This window comes from Bubalus bubalis, chromosome 2 (assembly GCF_019923935.1).
Source record: "Bubalus bubalis isolate 160015118507 breed Murrah chromosome 2, NDDB_SH_1, whole genome shotgun sequence".
In the NCBI taxonomy this organism is placed as follows: domain Eukaryota; kingdom Metazoa; phylum Chordata; class Mammalia; order Artiodactyla; family Bovidae; genus Bubalus; species Bubalus bubalis.
This window is the reverse complement of record NC_059158.1, coordinates 178,702,826-178,715,547: the sequence shown is the minus strand read 5'-3', so window position 1 is coordinate 178,715,547 and position 12,722 is coordinate 178,702,826. Positions and strand designations below refer to the sequence as shown.

The following is a 12,722-nucleotide window of genomic DNA, read 5'->3' as shown; positions in this document are numbered from 1 at the left end:
TAAAAAACAGATTTTTGGACTCGGTGGGAGAAGGCGAGGGTGGGATGATTTGAGAGAATATCATTGAAACATGTATATTACCATATGTGAAATAGATCGCTAGTCCAGGTTCGATGCATGAAACAGGGCACTCACAGATGGTGCACTGGGACAACCCAGAGGGATGGGGTGGGGAGGGAGGTGGGAGGGGGGTTCGGGACAAGGGGGAACACGTGTACACCCATGGCTGATTCATGTCAATGGATGGCAAAACCCATCACAATATTGTAATTAGCCTCCAATTAAAATTAGTTAATTAATTAAAAAAAAAAAGGTGTCTCCAAGTGCTCAGTGCCATGGATGGAAATGGACCTGTCCCAAGGTACCATCTTGAGGTATCAAAGCTTGGGGGTGGCAGGTTGGGGGGAGGTGGGCAGGGGCCAGGAGATGCAGAGAAGACCCTGTAGCTTCCAGAGCAGAAAAGAGACCCCATACAAAGCACCAGGGATCAGGATGCCTTTGGACTTCTCACAACAACACTGAAAGAAAATAATCTCCAATGAGAGTTTTTTAATAATGAGAGCAAAACTCCTGTCACTTACGATGTGCCAGGCACTGTTCTAAGAGTTTTTATATATCCTGTACTGAGCCACATTATTAAGGGCGAAGATAGAATGAAGATATTTGCAGACTTGCAAGGTCTCAAAAATCCTCATTCCCAAGAAACTGTTGGAGGAGGTACTCCACTGAAAGGAAGGGTAAAAAGAGAAGCAGTCCCAGGGATATCCAATGGAGGAGTAAGGTGAGAGATGCCCCTGAAGACCCCAGGATCAGAAAGGGGCTCACTTGGAAGCCTAAGCTTCTGATTCCTGCAACTCTCCCCGGGGCTCTGGCATGCTGGGGTGGGGGTGGGGTTGTAAGTGTTCTCTAAGGAGGCGGGGAAAAGCCAAACAGAAGAAAGCATTTCCGCTGGATTGTCCAATCAGAGCTCAGAAGAATAGATGCTGAATCTCCAGGGATCTCAAGCTCCAGGAATTTATTGATTTATCAATCCAAATTAAATATACCTAACTTTGTATACCTATTTTTTTTAAGGGCCCCCAGATTGTATAAACTTGAAACCCTACGAAGTCTGGATCTTTCCCTGCTCAGAATGAGAACTGTTCACCAAACAGAAAGGGCCAATACTCCAGACTGGAGTAGAAGGTAGACTCCAAAGAAAGTTCCCTTTAAGAAGACGGAACTGACAGAAAACCCGATGTGGTGGTCATGGAGCTCGTCTCCCAGAGCCCTCTCCTAGGAAGGGCTGGTGGCCCCACTGTGGGGGAGTTTGGACAGCAGGCCACCTCCAGCTGTTAGCTCCTTCAGGGCCGGTCTCTGATGCAGAGAGCTGCATTGAAAATGCAGATCCTTCCTGGGGCAGCCCATAGCGGGGACTGAGTCAGGCATAAAGGCCTGGCCATTTCAGCGGGCTTCAGGACACTCTTAGATGGGCCATACTTGCTCCAGGGCTCCCTACCAGGCAAGCAGAAGCTTCCCAGGCCCAGTTCCTTCCGCCCTGCCCCCTCTGCTTCCACTCACTGCCACTTCAGAGGTGTTGATCCCTAGTAAACATCTCTGTCTCCATCTCTGCTGCCAGAGACCCCAACCTGAGACACCTGATTCATAGGAACCTCTTGAGAAGAGATTTAGCTAACCAGTGGAGGGTGGAACATATACAAACTAAGCAAGTGACAAAACAGGACAACTGCTAACTCTGGGGAAAACAAAAAGGGGTACAGGAAAGGACAAATAATCATAGTGTACATATAGTAATGTACACAGTGACTACTGAGCTAACCAAGATTATGCTGGCAATTTGGAGATGTGGGGATTATGTGTATGATAGAGCAGGGGATGGGGAAAGAGAATTAAAACTATCTTCCATAGTAGAGAATCAAAAGGTAGTCTTTAAACAGAAACATCTAGGGACTCCCTTGATGGTCCAGTGTTTAAGGACTCTACCTTGCCACTGCAGGGGGCATGGGACCTATCCCTGGTAGAGGAACTAGGATTCCACATGCTGTGAAGCAAAAACAAAAAAAAAACGTTTTAAACCCCCCTAAAACCCTGAAACATCTAAAAGTGGCAAGATGAGAAGATCAGAGATAATGGAGATGAATCTAAAATATAGTCAGTTAAAAGAGCTGAAAGTGTCCATAGATGTGTCTGTGAATGTGGAGATGAGGGAAAAGCGTAGTGGACCAGACCACCTTCTGTTCTCATGGAAAACCTTACAATACTTGGTATGTCTTAATTTAAACTACGTGTAAGTATCACTTCTGTTTTTTTAAAAGAATATAAGCTTTCTGGTGGCAGGGACCATGAGAGTCTGGTTCTATAAAATCCCCACTTGAAGTAGGTGTTCAAAAAGTTATTTGTTATTTGAATAATTGAAGTCACCTTACTTGAAGCTCTGAACAGCTCCTCATAAGGCATACATAGTATGATGATCACAATGCTTGTGATGCCTCCAGGGACTGCAGGTGGGGTCTGGCCCTGCAAACTCCTCTCCCTGACCCCCTCCTCTCATGCCTCTTTCAGGTGCTCACAGGCACACTGCTCCTTTCTGCCTCAGGAACATTTGCACATGCTGTTCTACCTAAAAAGCTCTTCACCGACATCACCTAGTTCTCTTCCATAAATCAGACTTCAGCTCAAATGTCACTACCTCCAGGAGGTCCTCCCTGTCTTCTCTCTCCCTGTCTTTACCACCAGCAGGCTTATCCCAGGATCCCCAAGGACCTTGTAGGTTATGTTACTACATTTACTCCTTATCTAGAAGAAGACAGGGAGTCACCAAAGTGTTGCCAGGCAGGAAAGATAAGATCGAACATTCTGGTAGGTCTGGGGCTCAAAGAATTATGAACAGTAGCAAGCACCTTACTTGGGACACAGATGACCCTTGCTCAACAAAAAGCGGCCTCATCCTACCTCCCCAGGGTACCTCAGTAATTCCTATGTGTATTTTCCAGAATGGGGCATGGCTACCACTGGGCAGGGGGGATAATTTTAGTGGCATATGGCCAAATATTTTTCAGAGTTACATATTTTCTTAATGTACTAAGTCACTGCAGTCGTGTCTGACTCTTTGTGACCCTATGGGGTGTGGCCCGCCAGGCTCCTCTGTCCATGGGATTTCTCAGGCAAGAAAACTGGAGTGGGTTGCCATTTCCTTCTCCAGGTGATCTTCCTGACCCAGGGATCAAAACGGAGTCTCTTCTGTCTCCTGCATCAGCAGGCAGGCAGGCGGGTTCTTTACCACTAGTGCCGCCTTGGAAGCCCTAATTTTTTTTTATTTATTTGACTGTGCTGGGTCTTTGTTGCTGCGCGGGCTTTTCTCTAGTCGCAGCGAGTGGGGCTCCTCTCTAACTGCCGTGTGCACACTTCTTATTGCAGCGGCTTCTTGTTGCGGAGCACAGGCTCGAGGGTGCGCAGACTTCAGCGGCTGTGGCACGTGGGCTCAACAGTTGTGGTTCCTGGGCTCTAGAGCACGGGCTCAGTAGCTGCGTCACATGGGCTTAGTTGCTCTGCAGCATGTGGGATCTTTCCAGATCAGAGATAGAACCCATGTCTCCTGCATTGGCAGGCGGATTCTTTACCACTGAGCCACCAGAGAAGCCCAAAGACTTACATATTTATTTCAACTGGTATTCAAAAATAAAACTTTCATACTAAACCCATGATTTCATGGCCATTATTGCTTAGGACAAACTTCATGAGGTTGATACTCAATTGACCAACTAAGATTTGGAGCCTCTTGGTCAAGTCAAATTTGTCACATACCCTAAAAATCCCTCCACGCCTTTCTCTATACAAGTCTCCTGCCTGAAACGCCTTTCCTACCCCCTGCTTTGGAAATTCTATGTACCCTTCAAAGTCCCAGTTGAATCCCTGTTCAGGAACGTGGCCTTCAATTAGGGTAGGAGGTTGGCATAGTGGTTAAAAGCCGAGACTTATCAAATGAAAGTTTAGGCTCTGGGTGATAATGATGTATCAATGTAGGTTCACTAATCGTAACAAATGCACCATTCTATGTGTGAGATGTTCAAAGAGGGAGGAGGTTATGTGTTGGGGCAGTAGGCATAGGGAAATACTGCATCTTAGCTTGATTTTGCTGTGGATGTAAAAATGCTGTAAAAAAAATAAAGTCTATTTGGGGGAAAAACAAAAAAAAAACAACAAGGGAGTTCCCTGGTGGCCAAGTGGTTAGGATTTTAGGTTTTCACTGCAGAGGCTGCAGTCAGTCATTGGTGGGGGAACTGAGATCCTGCAAGCCCCATGATTGGCCAAAAAAAAAAAAAAAAAAAAACAACCAAGGCTTAGGAAAAAAAAATTTTTTTTTGGCTTAGAAATTTGATCCCTAGCTAGCTGTGTGACTTTGAGCAAGATACTTAACTTCTCTGAACTTATCCTCCTCTGTTGGATAGGAATAATAGTGCCTACTCTTAGAGGATTGTGAGAATTTAATGTCATCGTGCATATAAAAGTAATCAGTAAATGTCTACCATACAGTAAGCCCTCTTCAAAACTAACCTGTTATTTTCATGAGTATGGGAAGCAACGAATACGACTTTCCCTACTTACTTTAATAATTCGTCTTTGTACGCCTTTCACATAGTACGTGCTAAGGAAAAGCTGGCTGGTTGTTGAATTTGCTGCCTTTGGAAGGGGCCATTCTCATCCACACCTCCACATCTCCTTATTCAGTGAGCAACAAGATGCTGGCGCTTACTGGATGTCCACACCCGAGTCCCATGCCTTCCTGAGTAGGATCCACGGCGCCTGGGGGAAGCCCTGGTGACCGCTCCGCCGCCACCATGGCAGCTTCAACCCCATTTCTGGAAGCTAGCTCGGGAGGAGCAGAGTGTATAAAGTCAGACTCCCCAAGGGCGGCCCTCCCGATGTCTTCGGGGACCTGTTCTCCCGCCCGGGCCGTGAGGAGTCTCTCCAGGAACCCGGCAAGGCGCTGCTCCCGGGGGCCACACGGTGGCGGCGTAGAGCCAAGCTCCGCGCCCCACCCGGGAAGCGCTGGCAGAGCCAGAGCCCCAAAAGGTGGTCTCCTGCTCCCCACCCTTTTGCCAGGACATGTCACGGCACCCAGGCCGAGAGAACCGCGGGCCTAACCTCACTTCATTACCTCCGACTGGACCCTAGACTCCCGACCCTAGGCCGGGCACTCCCGGTTCGCTTGACTCGCCCTCCACGCCCGACAAACGCTGCCGGGGCTACCCCGCCGTGCAGCCAGTCCCGCGCAGCACACCTGGCGGGTACCGGGCCAGCTCGTGCTCAGAGTCAGGCTCCGAGCTCGCCGGACGCAGACCGAGTGTCCAGTCCCAACTCCCATAGTGCGCGGGCCCAAGGGATGGAGGTGGGCGTGGGCTCGGACTCTGAGGTCCTCACAGCCCGGACCTCCGGCCCGCTCCATCCTCGGCTTCCGCTTCCGGGCCTGCATCGTCTCCGAGCTTCTCTGAATGCCGCGAATCCCCTTCCTAACCATCCGAACGCAAGTCTCAAGGACTGAAAGCATCCCCAGGGCTCTACCTGTATCGGGGTCCCCTTAACAGCGGGGAGAGGCAAACAGGGCAAGCGCTGGCACGTGCCGGGGCGGGGCTTTGGGGGCGGGGCCTCGGGCGGCACTTTGGGGCGGGGCCCTGGGGGCGGGGCCTCCGAGCTAGTGCTCCCGCGGGCCGGGGAGGTACGCGAGGCGCGCGCAGGGTGCCGGGAGCGCGAACTACGCGGAAACGGGGTGGGGGGTCGGGGGGGAGGGGAAAGCGCGGGACTTGGGGCTGGGCGGACGCCGGGGTTGGTTTGAGTGAGCGAGAGCAGGGCCGGCTAGACCTGGGAGGTGAATGGTCTGGCCCTGGCGTTGGGCCTGGATCTGGGGCCCCAAAGCGGGAAGGGCCTGGGGTGGGGGGACGAGGGGAAGAAAGAAGCAGGAACCCCGCCCACTTTCCGACCTGGGTTTCTTGGAACGAGCCAGGAAATCTTGGTTGGGGCTTGATCTGTAGGCCATGGTGTTAATAGAGAAGGCTGATAGGGGGCCCCATATGGTTTTTATAGAGATGGCTGATAAGACACCCATTTCCCCCACATTCCAGGAAGTTCTCAGGCTTGTGCCCCAAGTGTTTGGGGGGCCTCAGCAGCCTCCTCCCCCACACGCTGCAGGGTGAGCCCCACCCCGAGAACCTAGGAAGGCCCTGTGGTCCCTCCAGAGCCTGCCCTCATCTTCAGTTTTAACGAGATTTGGGGGGAAAGAGGAAGTCTTGGGGCCACAGGCCACATACATCTAGATCTTCAGGCCTGAGGGCCTTCACTCTTCCCCCTACCCTCCTGGCTCCGACAAACCTTACTCTCCTTAGCAGAGGTATTAGAGGGGTCCCCATGGGGAGAAATGGAGCAATTTCAACTGGCTTTTTTCTATTGCAGTCTGCAAAAAAGGACGTGGGAGGAGGACTGAAGATGAGGTGCCCTGTTAACTCTTTCTGCCCAGCCTAGTGGCTGGCAGGAGCTCAGCAATTGGGCTGAGGTGCGCAGAATCTCGGAGTCCTTTTGTTTTCTGGTGTTCGGTTCTGCTGTGGGCCTGGGAAACAGCTAGAACTCTCTATGCCTGTTTTTTAAGCCCCTTCAGTGTTCCTCTTTTGTGTAAAAGTAATTCATGCATATATTTTTAAATTAAACTTTACAAAAATATGGATTTGAAAATTGAAAAACTTCACTGATAATTGCTTAACATGTATAAAAATACAGGCATACATAAAGGGGTCAAACCACATATAGTTTTGCAACTTGCTGTATATTGTGGACATTTTGTGTGTGTGTCATTTATAGAGATACTTCATTTTTAAGGAGTTCATAATATTCCAGAATACAGGTACCCCATAATTCTTTTGATCTTCTACTGATAAACATTTAGTTTTATGCTTATGTTTATGATCTTCATGTTGTTTCATTTTAAATTACAAATATGTGCTTATTGGAAAAAATGTAATTAAAATATTGATAAAGGCAAGAAATATGGATAAAGGCAGCACCATATTCGTACCAGCTAACTCCTTTATTTTGTAAGCCACATTTTATGGAACGCTTACTGTATGCCAGATACCATGCTAAGTCATTCACGGAACAGCAATCTGAGGTTTGGAGAAATGTCTCCAGTGAGGCTTGCCCAAGGTCACACAGCTAGAAAGTGGCAGAGCCAGGACCCAACTTTATCTGATTCCAAAGCTTTCCTGGCATCTTCCTGTTAACATTCGGGTGTCTTTCCTTCCAACCTTTTTTTTTTTTTTTAAACATGCAACAGGACAAAAATACATGTAAATATGCACTGTTTTTCCTCCTCCCCAGGCTTAGTTCTAAGGAGCCTTTGTAAGGAGGGCAGAGGGAGACGAATAGACCTAAGCAGAAGACTGGAGAGACCTGGAGGAATTTCCTTCCAGCCCCACTCAGGAAGAGCTGCTACTGAGAGAAGGGAGGGGAGTTGGCAGAGTTTGGGTGGTCAGGAATTTGGAAAAAAAGAGAAAAAAGGGAGAGCTTGGGGAGCTGTTGTAATAGTGTGGAACTTTGAGGAAGAGAGATCTGGGAGGATTCTGAAAAGAGGTCTTGCCATGCGCTGGGCTGCGTAATCCCTTTGCAGTGTCCTCCAGAGAGCTTTGGTAATAAAGCCTTTTGTTTCCTGTCAGTGCTTTTTGCAGTTGGATCGATTTCTTTTGGGTGAGAAGGGAGCGAAAGAAGACGAGCTTTCTCCAGGTTCGCGTGCATTTTGTTTACTTTTTCTTTTATGAAAATGAGATAGCCTCTCTACCCTTGCTCACTCAGTACCCACCCCCTAGAATGCCCTGTCTTTCCCATATCCTTCTCTAGTCCCCTCATCCTCGAAGGCTCACCTCTCCACCTCTTTCCCTCCTGTTGGCCCTTGCTTTTTCCAAGTCCCGCATGATAGCCCACATCAGGACAGATGACTGGCCCGTTGCTGGTAGGCCATACTGAGTAGGAGTTTTGCCACCACCAGAATCTCTTTGGTCACAAAAACTGTGCTGGTTTGCTGGTTTTAGAAATCTCCTGGTGTCAAGCAGAGTACCCGCGTTATCATTACCAGGGGAAGACTCTATAAACACGTCTACCCATTTCCTTTTGGCATCTGAGTAGTCGAGGAAGACCCAAAGCGGTCAAGCACCGGATAGAACAATGCTTTACTCACGTAGAGAAAAGACAGAACAAGACCAACTTCAGGAGTGGGTGTTGGTCTCTCATTGCCTGGGGATCTCACAGTGATCAGCACAGGGAATTCGCTGTATTCACTGTTTTGTGCCCCGGAGGAAGGACCTTGTCCCCTCTAAGAAGAGGACACATACAGCAATGGGGTTGGCTAGATGCCAAATGACCGACATGCTTTAAGCAGAGGTGAAAGAGTACTCATGACACCTGAAACAAGGAAGGAAAGACACACACAAGGTGATAAATCCAGCACTGGTTGCATGGGTGCTTTATCTCCTGGTTAGGAAGAGTTCCAGGCCCAGGGCCCACTCTTATGTCATTGAATAAGGGTTAAAAAACTGCAGGCAAGAGACATTCTCAACATTTGGCCATCATGACTCTTGTTTCCATCTTTGTTTTGACTGCTAAGAAACTCAGAACTTAAAAAAAAAAAATCAACATTTTGTTTATTTAAAATGTTTATTTTTGTCTGCGCTGGATCTTTGCTTCCTGTGGCCTTTCTCCAGTCGCGGTGAGTGGGGACTACTCTCCAGTTGCAGTACACGGGCTTCTCATTGCGGTGGCTTCTCTTGTTGCAGAGGAGAGTGGGCACAATTGTTGCAGTGCACAGGCTTAGTTGCTCCACTGCATGTGGAATTTCCTGGGACAGGAATCGAACCTATGTCTCCTTTGTTGGCAGATTCTTAATCACTAGACCATCAGGGAAGTCCCAGAACTTTTCTACTGCTGGATCAGTATTTTCTCTTTGTCCCAATTTTCTTAATTACTTATTTTTAGCCTTTAAAAAACTTTTTATTATGGAATATTTCAACATTTATTTACTTATTTTTGGCTGCATCGGGTCTTAGTTGTGGTATTCCAGCTCTGCTGTAGTTGTGGAGTACAGGCTTAGGTGCCCTAAGTCATGTGGGATCTTAGTGCCCCGACCAAGGATCAAACCTGCATCCGCTGTATTAGAAGGTGGATTCTTAACCAGTGGACCACCAGGGAAGTCCCTTTATTATGGAAGATTTCAAACACAGGAAAGTAGAGAGAATGTAATAAATTTTCGCATACCTATAGCCCATCCTCAATAATTATCAACATTTTGCCAATCTTGTTTCATCTGCCTTCCCTCTGAAGTATTATAAAGCACACCCCAGACATCATTTCACTTCACTGGCATTATTTCAGCATATGTCTTTAAAAGACAGGGCTTTTTCAAACACAACAGCAATGCCACTATCATACCTAACAAAATTAATACAAATTCCTTAAAACCTTTTAATACCTAGTTCATGTTCAGATTTCTTTAAAAGTTAGTCTGTTTCAATCAGGACTCAAATAAGGCTCACATCATTTATTTGGTTGATGTATCTCATAAGTAACTTTTCATCTATAACAGTTTTCCCTTTCCTTTCATTTTTCATGCTATTTATTTGTAAAGGAAACCAGAGCATTTGTTCTATAAAGCTTCCCACATCCCAGAAGATTTGGCTGATTGCTTCCTGATGGTGTAGTTTAACTTGTTCTTCTGTCTCTTGAATTTCCAGTAGACTGAACGTTAAATCTAGAGCTTGATTGTATGTGTTAGTAGCTCAGTCACGTCCAGCTCTTTGCGACCCTACGGACTGTAGCCTGCCCGGCTCCTCTGTCCATCGGATTTTTCAGGCAAGGATACTGGAGTTGGTTGCCATTTCTTTCTCCAGGACCCAGGGATTGAACCCGGGTCTCCTGCATTGCAGGCAGCTGCTTTACTGTCTGAGCTTCTAGGGAAGCCCTAGAGCTTGATTAGGTTTAATGTCTTTGGCGAGCATACTTTATTGGCAACGGTGTTGTCTACTTGTTTTTATGTCATTAATCAGTTCAGTTCAGCCACTCAGTCGTGTCCGACTCTTTGCGACCCCATGAACCACAGCACACCAGGCCTCCCTGTCCATCACCAACTCGAGTCGACCCAAACCCATGTCCATTGAGTCGGTGATGCCACCCAACCATTTCATCCTCTGTCGTCCCCTTCTTCTCCTGCCTTCAATCTTTCCCAGCATCAGGGTCTTTTCAAATGAGTCAGCTCTTTGTATCAGGTGGCCAAAGTATTGCAGTTTCATCTTCAACATCAGTCCTTCCAATGAACACCTAGGACTGATCTCCTTTAGGATGAACTGGTTGGATCTCCTTGCAGTCCAAGGGACTCTCAAGAGTCTTCTCCAACACCACAGTTCAGAAGCATCAATTCTTCGGCGTTCAGCTTTCTTTATAGTCCAACTCTCACATCCATGCATGACCACTGGAAAAACCATAGCCTTGACTAGACGGACCTTTCTTGACAAAGTAATGTCTCTGCTTTTCAATATGCTATCTAGGTTGGTCATAACTTTCTTTCCAAGGAGTAAGCGTGTTTTCATTTCATGGCTGCAGTCACCATCTGCAGTGATTTTTGAGCCCAGAAAAATAAAGTCCCCCACTGTTTCCACATCTATCTGCCATGAAGTGATGGGACCAGATGCCATGATCTTAGTTTTCTGAATGTTGAGCTTTAAGCCAACTTTTTCATTCTCCTCTTTCACTTTCATCAGGAGGCTCTTTAGTTCTTTACTTTCTGCCATAAAGGTGGTGTCATCTGCATATCTGAGGTTATTGATATTTCTCCTGACAATCTTGATTCTAGCCTGTGCTTCCTCCAGCCCAGCATTTCTCATAATGTACTCTGAGTATAAGTTAAATAAGTAGGGTGACAATATATAGCCTTGACATACTCCTTTTCCTCTGTGGAACCAGTCTGTTGTTACATGTCCAGTTCTGACTGTTGCTTCCTGACCTGTGTACAGATTTCTCAAGAGGCAGGTCAGGTGGTCTGGTATTCCCTTCTCTTGAAGAATTTTCCACAGTTTATTGTGATCCACATAGTCAAAGGCTTTGGCATAGTCAATAAAGCAGAAATAGATGTTTTTTCTGGAACTCTCTTGCCTTTTCAATGATCCAGCAGATACTGGCAATTTGATCTCTGGTTCCTCTGCCTTTTCTAAAACCAGCTTGAACATCTGGAAGTTCATGGTTCACGTATTGCTGAAGCCTGGCTTGGAGAATTTTAAGCATTACTTTACTAGCGTGTGACGGAGAAGGCAATGGCAACCCACTCCAGTACTCTTGCCTGGAAAATCCCATGGACAGAGGGGCCTGGTGGGCTACAGTCCATGGGGTCGCTAGGAGTCGGACATGACTGAGCGACTTCACTTTCACTTTTCACTTTCATGCATTGGAGAAGGAAATGGCAACCCACTCCGGTGTTCTTGCTTGGAGAATCCCAGGGATGGGGGAGCCTGGTGGGCTGCCATCTATGGGGTCACATAGAGTTGGACACTACTGAAGCGACTTAGCAGCAGCAGCGTGTGAAATGAGTGCAATTGTGCGGTAGTTTGAGCATTCTTTGGCCTTGCCTTTCTTTGGGATTGGAATGAAAAGTGACCTTTTCCAGTCCTGTGGCCACTGCAGAGTTTTCCAAATTTGCCAGCATATTGAGTGCAGCACTTTCACAGCATCATCTTTCAGGATTGAAATGGCTCAACTGGAATTCCATTACCTCCACTAGCTTTGTTCATAGTGATGCTTCCTAAGGCCTGCTTGACTTCACATTCCAGAATGTCTGGCTCTAGGTGAGTGATCACACCATCGTGATTAATTGGGTCGTGAAGCTCTTTTTTGTACAGTTCTTCTGTGTATTCTTGCCACCTCTTCTTAATATCTTCTGCTTCTGTTAGGTCCCTACCATTTCTCTCCTTTATCAAGCCCATCTTTGCATGAAATGTTCCCTTGGTTTCTCTAATTTTCTTGAAGAGATCTCTAGTCTTTACCATTCTATTGTTTTCCTCTATTTCTTTGCACTGATTGCTGAGGAAGGCTTTCTTATCTCTCCTTGCTATTCTTTGGAACTCTGCATTCAAATGGGTATATCTTTCCTTTTCCCTTTTGCTTTTCGCTTCCCTTCTTTTCACGGCTATTTGTAAGGCCTCCTCAGGCAGCCATTTTGCTTTTTTGCATTTCTTTTTCTTGGGGATGGTCTTGATCCCTGTCTCCTGTACAATGTCATGAACCTCTGTCCATAGTTCATCAGGCACTCTTTATCTATCAGATCTAGTCCCTTAAATCTATTTCTCACTTCCATTGTTTAGTCATAAGGGATTTGATTTAGGTCATACCTGAATGTTCTAGTGGTTTTCTCCACTTTCTTCAATTGGAGTCTGAATTTGGCAATAAGGAGTTCATGATCTGAGCCACAGTCAGCTCCTGGTCTTATTTTTGCTGACTGTATAGAGCTTCTCCATCTTTGGCTACAAAGAATATAGTCAATCTGATTTTGGTGTCAACCATCTGGTGATATCCATGTGTCGTATCATATCCATGTCATATCATATCATGTCCATGTCATATCTGCTGCTGCTGCTAAGTCTAGTGGTACATAATATTGACTTGAAATATTTTTATTGACTCATCCATGGTTTCAGGGCCCT

At 46.8% G+C, this 12,722-nt stretch overlaps 1 long non-coding RNA gene across 1 annotated transcript; it reads left to right on the top strand.

Annotated features, from left to right (window-relative positions):
- The first annotated feature begins 5,658 nt into the window (after nucleotides 1-5,658).
- On the top strand, nucleotides 5,659-7,699 carry LOC112582964. The gene is made up of 3 exons (XR_003107320.2): nucleotides 5,659-5,716; nucleotides 6,448-6,547; nucleotides 7,366-7,699. It is a non-coding gene; the product is annotated as an uncharacterized LOC112582964 (long non-coding RNA).
- The last annotated feature ends 5,023 nt before the right edge of the window (nucleotides 7,700-12,722 follow it).